Raw genomic sequence first — 13,460 nt, forward strand, 5'->3', positions numbered from 1 at the left:
TAAGAATTGTATTTAAAAATCCATTTTTTAAGATCATAAATTTTTAAGATGAGATTACTAATGTAAAACTGATCTGCAAATTATATAGTGTACCAAGATTCTAAGTTATCATTATTAAATGAAAAGTTAATCTATATGTTAGGCATAAAGACCAGTCTAGAGCATAAAAAAATCAATATATATTCATATATATATATTTTTAAATGATCAAAACTACCTTAGATTTAGCATATATCATCTATGTAACACAGCAATGTTACAAAGAGTATAGGGACTGGATGCCAATGAAGTCTGAATTCCTGTTATGTTTATCCATGGAAAATGTACATAATTCATATTTTTAGGACATTCTAATTGTTCAAACTACTCAATACAGCTTTTCTTAACTCTTACTAATGGGAATTGGACTTCACAAGGCCTGGATTAAAACTTGAATTTAATCTTGCTGCAAAAGAGGGAGAAAATACACTATAGCATCCAAATATTATTATTGCTCAAACATAATTAAAGAGTATTATGAGGAAATAATCCCAATTATACCATTGCCTCTGTTTACAGGGGAAATAACTTTTTTTCTACCAAATACAGTTTATATGCTTGGATAGATGAAGAAAAATTTGTGTATATTATCCATAGCTAACCAGTCTTTCTTAAAAGGATGTTAACAAGGCCATTTTGCAACGTAATAGAATTCTCATCCTAAGAATTGGAAAATGCAATTACGCGTAGGAATTATTTGGCCTATAGCAATCTTGAACATCTCAGCAGGAATTGGGAAATTTTGCTTATTTTTTCATTGTGCTTTCCCATAACTGACTTTCAAAGATCTTATAGCTTTGAATTGTGATAATGGTCTGTGGTCAAGACATTAATGACCTGTTTACACCTGTAAGCAATGTCAGCCTCCTTAACAGAGTAAACCCCAAGTATTCTGAGTCTTTCAGAGCTCCTGGACGTGGCTCTGGGCCACATCTGGTCAGGGACTGTTGCTGATGAGATTCACAGTACAATCTGAAGGGAATTTTGATTGGGAACATCTTGAAATCACTTCAGTTATTTCTCAGAAATCTCACCAAAAAAATGAATAATAGATGATTAAATTTAAGGGCAATCTGAAGATCTCACTGGAGATACTTTGATAGAGAAAGTCTGTGTTGTGCCCACTGATTTGGGGGGCAAGTAGCAATAATTGAATAATAACTCTTCGGTTGTGTTAGTGAAAAGAAAAAAAAAGAACTTATCCCATTGCTAGTTGCTAGCAAAAGCATTTTTTATTCTGGACCATTTGTCACCATGAAGCCTGATTCTTGCAAAAAAGAAAAAAAAAAAGTTAGTGGCCAAGTCTCTAAATGACACTGTAAATTAATAGAAAAATCAAAACTATCACCCAAACTTTACACTACGACAAAACCCATCACGCCATTGTCTGTATTGCTTCTAGAATATTTTTCATAATTCATTCAGTCCATATACTGATGGTAATTTAGAAACAAGTACAAGTACTTTAAAAACTTTTACTTTTATTTACAAAGGAAAGAATTAATCTTAAGAATTAAAAAAGCTAATGCTATAAAAATTGCCTACGTAGTTTTGATTCTTACTTCATCATTACAATCATTCGTGAGTGAGATCTACATGCATTACCACTGTGATTTCTAAAATAATTTTCATTTCCCTATGAGACTCGCAAGGATTAAAAGATTTTTTTTTCATGACTTCAAGTTACAAGGTATTTTATCTTGAATATCAAGAAGAGTAAAAAGAAATAATTGATAATAATAAGAGTAACAACAATTATTGACAAGTTAAAGCTGTTACTTTGTACCGTGTCCTGTGCTAAGTTTATGTGCATTGCCATATTTCAAGACACAGGCAATAATATAAAAGACCAGAAAGATGTTTCTTAAAATCTTGAAGCTTGACTGCATTCAGTGCTGGTGGTTAATATTTTGAAAGGCATAGTTTTTCTTGCAAACACATGCAAACTTAGGCTCCATACACTGAAAAGGATTCTATGGAGGACTCAACTCGGCCATTAACGCAGTCTTCAGCTGTGAGTATTATCTGCATGTGGAAAAGGAGTAGTGAGAGGGCCCATGTTTGTTACTCAAGGGGAGAAATTGACAGGCAATGAAGGGGCCTCTGCTCCAGAGGTGTCGAAGGGACCCCAGCAGCAAGAGTCTCATGAAAGAACTAGAATCTTTTTTGGTAAAAGCATCAGAGTCCCAAGAACTATGATCGATACACCATGTCCTGGGGGCAGGCTATTTCATTGCTATGGCTACATTGGAATACAGATTAAGAAGACCATGATAATGCTTATACTTTTCAGCCTGCTAAGGGTCAGTGGTGTCCCCTCTCTTTCTCTCTGCCATACTTTAAGTCACATCTCTGTAATAATACATGGATGATTCTCAGTCACGTTCCTTCACCACACGCAGGCCCACGCATGAAGTGTTGCAGCAGACATGCATGTAGGAGGGCCATTGCCACAGATGTTAAATGTGCATTTTGTTTTTCAGATTAAATGAGGCTATAAACGATTTGGTTACAATGTTTGCATTTTGTAGTTAAGGTCCCTGTTGTAGTTGTGTCCCTTACCCAGGAAGTATGACATTATGCCCTTACGTTGTGTCCATTAGGTAAGAGCACGTCAGTCTCCCCCTCCTCCCCTCTTCACCCCTTTCTCCCCCTCTCTCCTTCCTCCTCCCCACAACTTGAATTGAATTGAGTTTTTCTCTTTTGTGGGTATTAGTTCATCTACTGCCTTCATATTAATATGAGTACATTGGATACTTGCTTTTCCCTTATTGTGGTACTTTATTAGAAAGAATGTTCTCCAACTCTATCCAGGTTAATACAAAAGATATCACGTCTCCATCTTTGTATGGCTGAATAGTATTTCATGTATACCCGTACACAGTTTATTAATCCATTCATGGGTTGATGGGCACTTAGGTTAGACAATCTACAGATTTAAGGCAATCCCCATTAAAATACTGAAATCACACTTTGAAGAACTTAAGTATGTTCTTAAATGACAAACAACTTTTAATCAGTCTGAAAAAAAAAGGACATACTTCTTTCATCGCGTACAATGGCTCAATTTCTGAAAAGTATCAAGACCAATTATGCTAAAGCTGTACCAACAATAGCTTGGGTTTATTAGTAAAATTGATTATGCTCTAGGTGCCATTCACATCTAAGTAAGCATCTTAGCAGAATTTTTAAAATTCACACAGGACCCAGGGCAATTCTTTGCAGGACAGCTAGCATCCCTCGCCTCTATCCAACAAAATGCTAGAAGTACCGCCAATCATTGTAACAACCACAACACATCTCCATAAATTTCTAATAGCACGTTCTTGGGGTGACTATGAGAACATCTGGCCTTTAGGATCCAGATCTTGGGCCTATTTGAAAGGATTGACTAATTCTTCACATTAACAGGAGTTTTCCCTTCTATACACATATAAATTAAGGTACAGTTTCACTTAGTAGCCTTACTTGCTTTTTAGCCAACTTTGTCCAAACATACAATTGATAGCTTTTGTGATCTGAAAGCTCAGAATGTGCTAAATTCCCTGACTGGTACGTTATTTGATTTTTAAGTAAACTCAATCATCCAGGGTTCTGTTCCTGCAGACATCTGCTCGCCACTCATTCTCATGCTCCTGTGTGAAGGGTGATTTGTTGCAAATAAATGGGTGTCAACACCAAGAAGGCAACTCTTCTTGCACATTATTTTGCATACCTAAAACATCCCAAGAAAGTTCTATTGTCAAGTGTCTAAGCTGATGAAACCCAGGGGTGTTTTTCACAAAATTCTGGTTTGGCATTAAAGTGCCCTGTGGTGCCTGTGGTCTCTCTTTGTTTGACGGGCTAGTTCTTTTGGAAGATTTGCCATCACAACCTCCTTGAGGGACACGGGAAACTCCCGACGTTCACCTGACAGGATTCTCTGACCAAGAGGGCTTGTCAGTCAGTATCTTGAGTGGTGGAAGCTCTGTATGTCTTTGGCTAAGTATTCTGTTGAATTCTTTAGACTAACTCTATCCTCTAGAAATTCTATGTAAAGATTCCATACAATTGTTTTATTTAGCTAACATTTATTAAGAAATTATATAAGTTTTAAACTAGGGTAGACAGTGAAATCCATTTCTACATGGACCAAATAATAAAATATAATTTTCAAGTTTATTATTACAATAGAAATTTTTAATTTAAAACTGATATACTCATTATCTATTACAATATTTATTCTATTCATTTTATAGCACTTAAAGGTATTATAGATAAAATGATCAAAATCTGTTTTCCTTGGATTACCAGTAATGTGGTATAAAATCCCAACTCTGCCTAATTTATGCTATCTAAAAAAATCCACAGGCACAAACTACAGAAAACAACAGTCTTTAAATCCCAGAGCTTCCCCCAGATCATTAACATCTATGAGCTTAATAAATGCTTTCTTTAGTATTTCCCAGAAGTGAAATAAAGTATTTTAAAATGTAATAGACTTCATATAGACTAGCTTCCCTCATCTGTAGAACAGTTGAAAAATCATTATATAAATAATTTTCTGGGCACTAGTTTTTATTTTGTTAAATGTAAGGAGAATTATGTTTTATTGTGCTTCATGCACCATACGCTATGTTAAATAGCATTTGTGCATTATTTAATTTATTATCCATAATGCTATGTGATAATTTCTTAATGCACATTCTGTGGATGAATAAACTGATAGGTAATGTGCATAACTTGGAACTGTGACTGAAAGAGAATAAGATCTTGGCCACTACAACCACAGTATCAGCCTGGGCAAAATAGTGAGACCTCGTCTCTACAAAAAAATTAAAAAAAAATTAGGACATGGTAGGGCAGGCCTGTAGTCCTTGTCACTTGGGAGACTGAGACAGGAGAATGGAGAAGGAGTTTGAGGCTGCAGTGAGCTGTAATCACATCACTGCACTCCAGCCTTTGTAATACAGCAAGACCCTGTTGCCCAAAACAAAACAAAACAAAAGCCTCCTACAGAGCCCATAGTCTGCATTATGTTGGATCAGAACCGCCTCTGTCGGGACCTGGTGAGTAGCACAGTTACAAGAGGGTCTGATCCTGGGGCTTGGATTCAGGGCAACGTTTCCCCCAAGGCAATAGCAGCAAGAGTTAAAAGGTGAATATGGGTTCAAATCTTCTAAGAAAAATGAAAATTTTACCATCTTTAATCCATGTCTAACTGACAAGTCAAAAATGTAAGAATAGGCTAAAAATAGAAAATAAAAGTGTGGAGAATAATAATTATGTATTAACTGGATAACTTTTTGGGAAAGTCATAGTCATAAATTCTTGATATAAATTATCTGAATTCTCACAAACAGCCTGTAAATAAGTTTTATTATCTTAATTTCATAAATGAGGATACTGAGGTTCAGGGAGGTTCCCAGACTTGCTCAAGGGAACAAATTCATGAGGACAGATTTGAGATGCCATTGCCAGTCTCTCTGCTGCCTGAAAAGTGAGAGTTAGAGGCTGTTTGGAATTGAGGCAGAGGTGGGGAAGCAGCAGACAGGGCACAAAGTTTTCAGTGTGCTGAGAAGAATCTTGGGTAATTGCTAGGAAATAAAACAGAGTAGGTGTCAGCCTTTGGGCCTGCATTGGTGGGAAAGGTTCAGTTAACCATTCAGGGTATTTCAGACACACGGACTGACAAAAGGCCAGCAATAAATATGTTTTGAATAATTCATTTGCTGGGTCACAAAACTCTAGTGAGAAAGCAAAATCAACATGTTGTCCTCCCTTCATGCTGACAAAGTACATCATACCACTGTCAGAAATAAAAACAACACACACATACACCCATTACATTATGAGAAAACTAAAACAAACTAAACAAGAACCCCTGTCTAGTGTCAGTCCCCCAGATCAATGAAGCCCTTAGTCCTTTCCCTAGAGTTGACAAATTCCTAGAAAAACAGAGGAAATCCTCACTTTACATTACTGACGCCTGCAGACGGTGCAGCTCCATGCAAATATGATAGTCATTTGAGAAAACAATTCATTTTCTTCCGTTGTGAACAGGCAAACTACAGACTTGGTAACCCTATATTTGGGGTGTTTATTTCCATTTACATTCCTGCTCCAAACTGTGTTCAGGATGTAATTTTTCGGATTTCCTTGTAAACAGTTTACTTTTGAATTATGCTTTGACACTAACTTAATAATATACATTCAAAGAGGGAGTACTAATTTATAAACAAAGAACATTGCAAAGTTTGTATATGCCTACTGTAAGTCCTACATTCACTAAAGAGAAAACATTTAGAACCGTTTTCAGATATATATTTCAATTAATTTAACTCAGTTGAAATATAAATTAAGTTTTTTTCCTTTCCATATACTTAGGCAGCTGCAGAAAATTATGTCAAATTCAGTAATTTCAGCATTTGTTTATTCAATAAACACTCAGCATCTATTATGTGTCAGGCACTATTTTGATAACCAAACACAGAGAAATGAATAAAACAGATAGAAATGCTTTCCCCCTAGGACTCATATTCTAATACACCGTTAATGTATTATAAATTACGTGTAATATTAAGGATAACTGATTTTATATAGCACAAACATAGGTAAACAACTGCGACATAAGGTTTCATTAAGAAATTATTATCTTACTATTTTCACATATTTTTGGAAGCTGAATACACAACAAAGAGGAAAACGTTTAAAGTTCTCCTTTAAATGTGAAGGTTGTTAAGAGAGCTGACACCTACTCTAAAACGTTCATACTTTGAGAGAAGACTGAAAAATGGAACAGTCCAACGATAAATGTCATAAACAAATTGGTTAACTGAATTTCATTAGAATGTCTTAGACATTAGAATATCTCCATACCACTGCAAAACTCATTTCTATTTTGGGGAATAAGAAAGAAACCTGAAGTGACAATGATTGCGGCTTTCATCAAGATGAGTGTCCTGAGCTTGCTTTGGGATGCGGAGACAGTTAAAGCCAGCAACCACTTTGGGAGCAGCGTATGTCTTCCTCGAAAAGCAAAGCAATTCATCACTCACTTTAATAAATGCTACTAATACAAAAATAAAGTATATTCAACCACTGTTTGCTGTGTGCTCACACAGGGAACATAGATGTGCCCATGTAAAGATAATAATCTTTGCTCATGACCAGTCTAGGACTTCCAGTTCATATCACTTTCTCTGAAGTGATGAACTTGAGGGGCAGCTGCAGGGTCACTGAAACACTTGCTCTGATCTGTGATATATGTGCACGATGGACTATTCAGCCATTAAAAAAAGATGGGGACTTTACATTTTTTATATCCACCTGGATGAAGCTGAAGCCCATTCTTCTTCGTAAAGCATCACAAGAATGGAAAAGCAAGTATCCAATGTACTCAATATTAACATGAAACCAATTGATAAACAACTACACATCCACATGAGAGAAAAACACAATTATATTCAAGTGGGAAGCGGGGGCAGGGAAAGGGGAGGAGGAAGGGATATTGGTAAGCTCTCACCTAAGGGCGTAAGGGTTTACAGCACACGCCCTGGGCGAAGGGCTTAACTACAGCCTGAACTTCACCTTAGAAATGCGAACAATTTAACCTAGTCATTTGTACCCTCACATCAAACTGGAAAAAAAAAAAAAAAAGAAAAAGAAACATTTATTCTGAACATAAATTGTGTTAATGGCTTCTGTTCTCTGTTTTTGATTCCTCTCCTTTCTTCCCCTCATAGGGAATCGGAGGATGGGACTCTGGTTTTCTATGGAAGGCTCAACAGGTCGGTATTATCAGGTTCTGAGGACACGGCAGGGAATCTGGGAGGCAGGTATCTTATAGGAGTGTGGGGAGGGTGCTAGAGCCTGCAGACGGACCATTGTGGGTTTCATCTTGGATGGTTTACTGAGCTCTTTGGGGTTCCTAGGGTGAAATTTACAGCTATTTTAAGAGTCTGGCACACTTTTCAGCTGACAGCACTAAACACAAGGCTCATAGCTGCCTCTCCTTGTTCACTCTTCTGAATGAAGATGGCAGAAAGCTCTGCATGAACTATTAACCATCATGTGAATTTTTTATGAATTAAACTAATTTATCTTTTAAAAATCCATTTATTTTTTCCTTCTCTATGAGCAACTTACACAATGGAGCAAGCCCACTATATTTATCAAAGTTATTAGAGCCCCAGGTTTTTAATTACTGGTTTGAACCCCACAGCCCTTCTGGTAAAATGGGTATTGCACACTGAAGGGAAAAGAAAAGAAATAACTGATGAGACAGTCTACAAATAAGATTATCAGTGACTCATTCTCATTTAAGGCAACTTTTAATGCAATGGATATTGCCCTGGAATCCATATCCCTTTTATTTTGTATTGGAAGGAGGGAAGGTGGCCTGGTGTTATCAACCAATAAAATAAATTACAACCCCACATGATACTTATTTTCAACAAAATTAAAATAATGAGAAATAAAAATGTGCATGAGAAAATAATCGTTTTGATGTGAAAACAAAAACTTTATCCTGCACTAAAAGCTTTAAGTACATTTTCCCTAAGAAATTATGTATTTACCTGATCTGACTCTTTTTAAAAATTCTATCATATGACAGAATTAGATTTGTCGAATTTACTGTCAATGATTTGAAAGTATTCTTCAGTCTATAAAAAATTATAAATTTCACTTTATAAAGTAATTAAGAGATAATTTAGTTATATTTCTCTTTCCTTTCTATAATTTGAAAGCAAGCATGAAGTATCTACAGGGCGTACCATAAGATCCCTGGTAAAATTGCCGTACATAGGAAAAATGAGAAACTGTAGGTAAATGTACCTTTATTTACAAAATATTCATTATGAAATTTTACAAAATTTTTACACAATGTTCTCTACATGTTGGCCACATCTTTGTAAAATTTTGTAATGATTATTTTGTAAATAAAGATACACGTATATATAGTTTCCCATGTCCCTGTGTATGGTGACTTTAAATGATCTTGTGGGGCACTCTGTATTATAAAATGAATCAAATTCTAGAGTGCATTCATCCATTCCTATGGACAGTTTTGTGCGATGTCCAAAATATTAGGTTTCTGGAGAGATATGAATAACCTTTGTCGTTCTTACGTCAGAATCTGCATGTTAGTTTGACTGACTCCCCATGTTAAGAACGAGGTAATTTTCTTTCTGCTTTCTTATTATTTTCTAATAATATAATATGATAAACAGTAAATATTTTATGGCTAAATTTAAGTATAACTAGTAAAGGTCATACGATGTTTAGTTAATAAAAGAAATGCATTTAGGGTGGCACCTGTGGCTCAAAGGAGTAGGGCGCTGGCCCCATATGCCGGAGGTGGTCGGGTTCAAACCCAGCCCCCACCAAAACTGCAAAAAGAAAAGAAAAGAAATGCATTTAATATAAGACATCTTTAGTTATTAATTACAAGGAAGTTGTCTAAACTTACTCCACCTGTAAATGATATATCTCTGTTTCAGTTCTCAAAATTTTATATTTCTTGTATGTATGTCTATATCAAATAAGTTTAGTTAATAAAGATCTTTACTTATAATAAATAAGTATCCTTACTCCTTCCTATAATGACTGTATTTCTTAATCTCTTAACTCTAATTTTGCTCTTTCAATCTCCTCAAATCTATTGTCAGCTCTGCATTTCATATCTCCTTTCTGTATTTCTCAATATTAATAGAAATCTTTAACACTCATCAGCAATACATCATAAATCTTAGAGTACAGCCTAAAACCTAATTGTTCCCATGCTGTCAAATAAGAGTAACCAGGAAAAAAAAAATATCTATGCCTTTTGAGTATACATTAAGCTCTGATACAGTCAAAACCCTCAATTCATAAAATACCAGTACAAAGAACAAAATGCAACTTTGTAATTATTTGCATAGAAGTTACCACTTAAAATGAGCACCAATACCTGTGACATTTGAGCTGTCTAGACAAAGGTTGTTTACCCAAACTAAATCCATTAAAGGTATGTCTCACACTGTTAGCTAAATCCTACTAAAAATATTCTTATTGAGTTCAGCTTGCTCTGGTGCCTAACTCCATGGCATAAATTAAGGTTCAGAGAAAGTCTCTTAACTCTTTCAGATCATTAAAGCAGTATACAAAAGAGCAAATCAAGTGACCATTTGATTAATCGAAAATGCAAACATGTGTATGTTAAGGTTTATTTATCATTGCAAATTTTCATCTACATTTAAGACATGAAATTTAGAATTGAAAATAAAATAATACAAAATGGATATTTATTAAAGCAAAACAGATAAGATTCTGTGTGGGGGTGTGTGAGAAAGAGAATGAGTTTGAGTAGAATAAAGAGTTTATGTGATATTCTGTTTATAGGACTTTATAGATGGAATCATAATCACAGAAAAATAATATCATTAAGTGCTGTACCTGCAAGAAGGAATTAGCAGGACCTGACATCTAAGCATGAAACTTTAAAAGTAGAGCTCAATTTGTGATTTTTTTTTCTTTTCTTTTCTACATTTTAGTCTCCCGTTCTACAGACGAATTCCCTGCTTTTATTTCATAGTTATTTCACCTTCTAAGTCATTATTTTCTTTCTGAAAGCATAAACTACAAATCAAGAAGCCTGAAACTCTTCAACTAATGTTAAGAAAAGACTGCCGAATTTTCAACGAATTTAAGACCAGACTCAGAGGTATGAGCACTCAAATGCTCCCCACTTGGAAAGAGAAAAACAAAACAACTGGGTTTGAGGATCCATCTAGTCTGATTGTTCTCTCATTGTTGCTTCGATTTTCTTGAGACTCAAGTCATTGGTTTTATTCAAAATATTTTTAAACTGCATTTATTCTTCCTCAGCCTTCATTGCTGGGGTTGTTTCTTCAATCAAAACAGGAGCAAAAGTACCCTGTTCCTCATGTATCCAGACTAAAGCAAAAATAACAACTTCTTGAAAAATATTTGGGTAGAGTGATTGTAATCATTATTGGTTTGGTTTTTGTTAACCTTTATTTTTTGTTTGAGGAAGATTAAGTCAATCCACCTGGAGTTTCGTACTGTATGTTACTATAGTAACTTTATAGCCTGTTTGGCTGTGACAAAGGGGCTTCATCTCGTCCATTTCATGCTCCTGTGTCGACCCACTCCCTCCCAGTGTTTTATTATATCTGTCTTTAAGGGGATCTGCGGGAGCCACAGCTGCTGTGCTTTTGTAACAGAAAGCAGCTTTCGCTGTGTGAAATGCTGGGCTATAAGAGGGCTCCCAGGCTGATGGCATTATTGAATTTCAAAGCAAAGACAAACAACATTAAATTGTTTAAAGCTAATATTCATGTTTTCCTGCATACCATGTATTTTTCTAGAAATAATATATAATCAGTTTTTCCAGAAAAAGCATATAATTGTTATCTAAAGGAATCATAAATGAGAATATGGGGAATAAATTTAAGGTAGTATCATTTGAACAAACAAGTACACGACAGATTCAGTAGATAGCAAATCTACCAACATAGTATATTGTCTTTGAAAGAGGTGATTTTATTTTAATCTGGTAACTTGATTGCTCCTTTTCTTTCAAGTTTTATAGATGTTATTTACTGAGTAATTCCTGAATGTGCTTCAATCATCTCTGTGTAGAATCTAATAGTATTCACTTTAGCAGAACTTTGAGTTCTATTCTTAAACCAAGTTTTAATCTTGATATCTGATGAAAAAAAGTTAAATTCAGTTATTCCCAAAGATGGAACTGTGTATTTGTAAAGAAAAAATTGAATATAGTTTTAAAGTACTTAGAAATATATATGTATATAATACATAGAATTTCTCTCGATATAGATGTATGTATGTGTGTACTGAGAAAATATTTTTGGTAATATTTCTATTTTTCACTTTCTCTCATTTATTTAGCCAAAGCACTTGCCCAACTTGAAACTTCAAAACAATTCGCTTCCTAACGTGGTCCAGAATTTATCTTTTGCATCTGTTCCCTGAAAGGCAACTTTGGTGAGATTTTTGTTTTTTCAGTATATTAGTGCAGAGTGCAGTTATTTCCAGTTGTGTTAATTGTCGTGTTGGAAAAAGTCGTAAATGCTCAGAGCGGGCGTCCTCAAACTTTTTAAACAGGGGGCCAATTCACTGTCCCTCAGACTGCTGGAGGGCCGGACTATAGTTTAAAAAAAAAAAACAAAAAACTATGAACAAATTCCTATGCACACTGCACATATCTTATTTTGAAGTAAAAAACAAAACAGGAACAAATAAAATTCACACGGCTACATGTGGCCCGCTAGCCGCAGTTTGAGAAAGCCTGGCTCAGAGTCTTGTTAACTTGCTAAGCATCTGGTCAGCAGGATAGTTGAGTTTCAGCAAGGCCCTTGACACCTCTGCCAAGGGTTATTGATACCTCACACACCCCAGCTGAGGCAGATTGTGTTAGAAGGCCTTCAAATCCACAGTGTAGCCTGTGGTTGGGGTGGGGTGGGGGGAGCAAACATGTGATTGACAGCCCACACCTCCTGGGCCCTTCTTACTACCAGACACAACATCTGCTATGCCCTGTGGAGCAGTGAACCAACACACACCAAGAGAATTGTTTCTGGTATTGTCAGGGTGGATTTTGTTTAACCCTTTGTAGTTACTCTCTGGAGAAAAGTGCAAGATGGCTTTTCATGAAGGGTGAGGGTGGGGGTGAATGTAGATCTGGGCGGGATGGAGATAGAATTCCTTACTTTAAAAGGAATTTTACTTAATAAAATATTATAGAAAGTGAAACAAAAGGTATCTATTTTAAGTGCCTATAAATAAACTTACTGTTGTGTTTTTCACTTTAAAATGAAAGTTTCTTTCATTTTTTTTGCCATCATTATAGGGCAAACTGAATTTACCCAAAGTAAGGAATGAGTTGCAAATGGTTTTTGCAACTCTAATATTCTTTACACAATATCTTTAGCCACATAAGCTTTTTATTACATCTAAGCTTAGAGAAAGTATTACCCAAAATTCAAAAGAAATGAGAAGCCACTATATTTGTTGAGTAGATTTTCAGAAAAGCCACATTTTTTTTTTTGCCAAATATTTTATAAGGCAAACAGTGATGTTCATCGGTGACTTCTGAGGTTATAATACTGAAATATGGGAGACTATATATCAGTTAAGGAAACTTTATTTTTGTTATTGCTAACTTAACTTCCCTGCTGATAGAATACAAAAGCCTGCATTTGATAATAAATATGATTCATTAAAAATGAATCAAGAAGGTTTTGTAGGCTGCTAGCAATGTATAGGAACACTTAAGGGTTCCCAAAGCAATTTCCAGGTTAAAATTGTTTTGACATTTTTTGAACAGCTCATTCTTGTGTCTGGATATTTTAAGATATCTTCTGAAGCATTTTTCTACATATAGAAATGTTCTACATATAGAACATATTAGTAAC

The 13,460-nt window shown here is 35.2% G+C and overlaps 1 long non-coding RNA gene across 2 annotated transcripts in view; it reads left to right on the top strand.

The window, feature by feature from the left end:
* The first annotated feature begins 10,586 nt into the window (after positions 1–10,586).
* LOC128586743 (uncharacterized) overlaps positions 10,587–13,460 on the top strand; it is a 52,377-nt gene continuing 49,503 nt past the window's right edge. For both annotated transcript variants that reach the window (XR_008380289.1, XR_008380290.1), the window contains exons 1-2: positions 10,587–10,723; positions 11,935–12,030. This is a non-coding gene — a long non-coding RNA (uncharacterized LOC128586743). The remainder of the gene's footprint in view (positions 10,724–11,934; positions 12,031–13,460) is intronic.

This window comes from Nycticebus coucang, chromosome 5 (genome assembly GCF_027406575.1).
Source record: "Nycticebus coucang isolate mNycCou1 chromosome 5, mNycCou1.pri, whole genome shotgun sequence".
NCBI classification, from domain to species: Eukaryota; Metazoa; Chordata; class Mammalia; order Primates; family Lorisidae; genus Nycticebus; species Nycticebus coucang.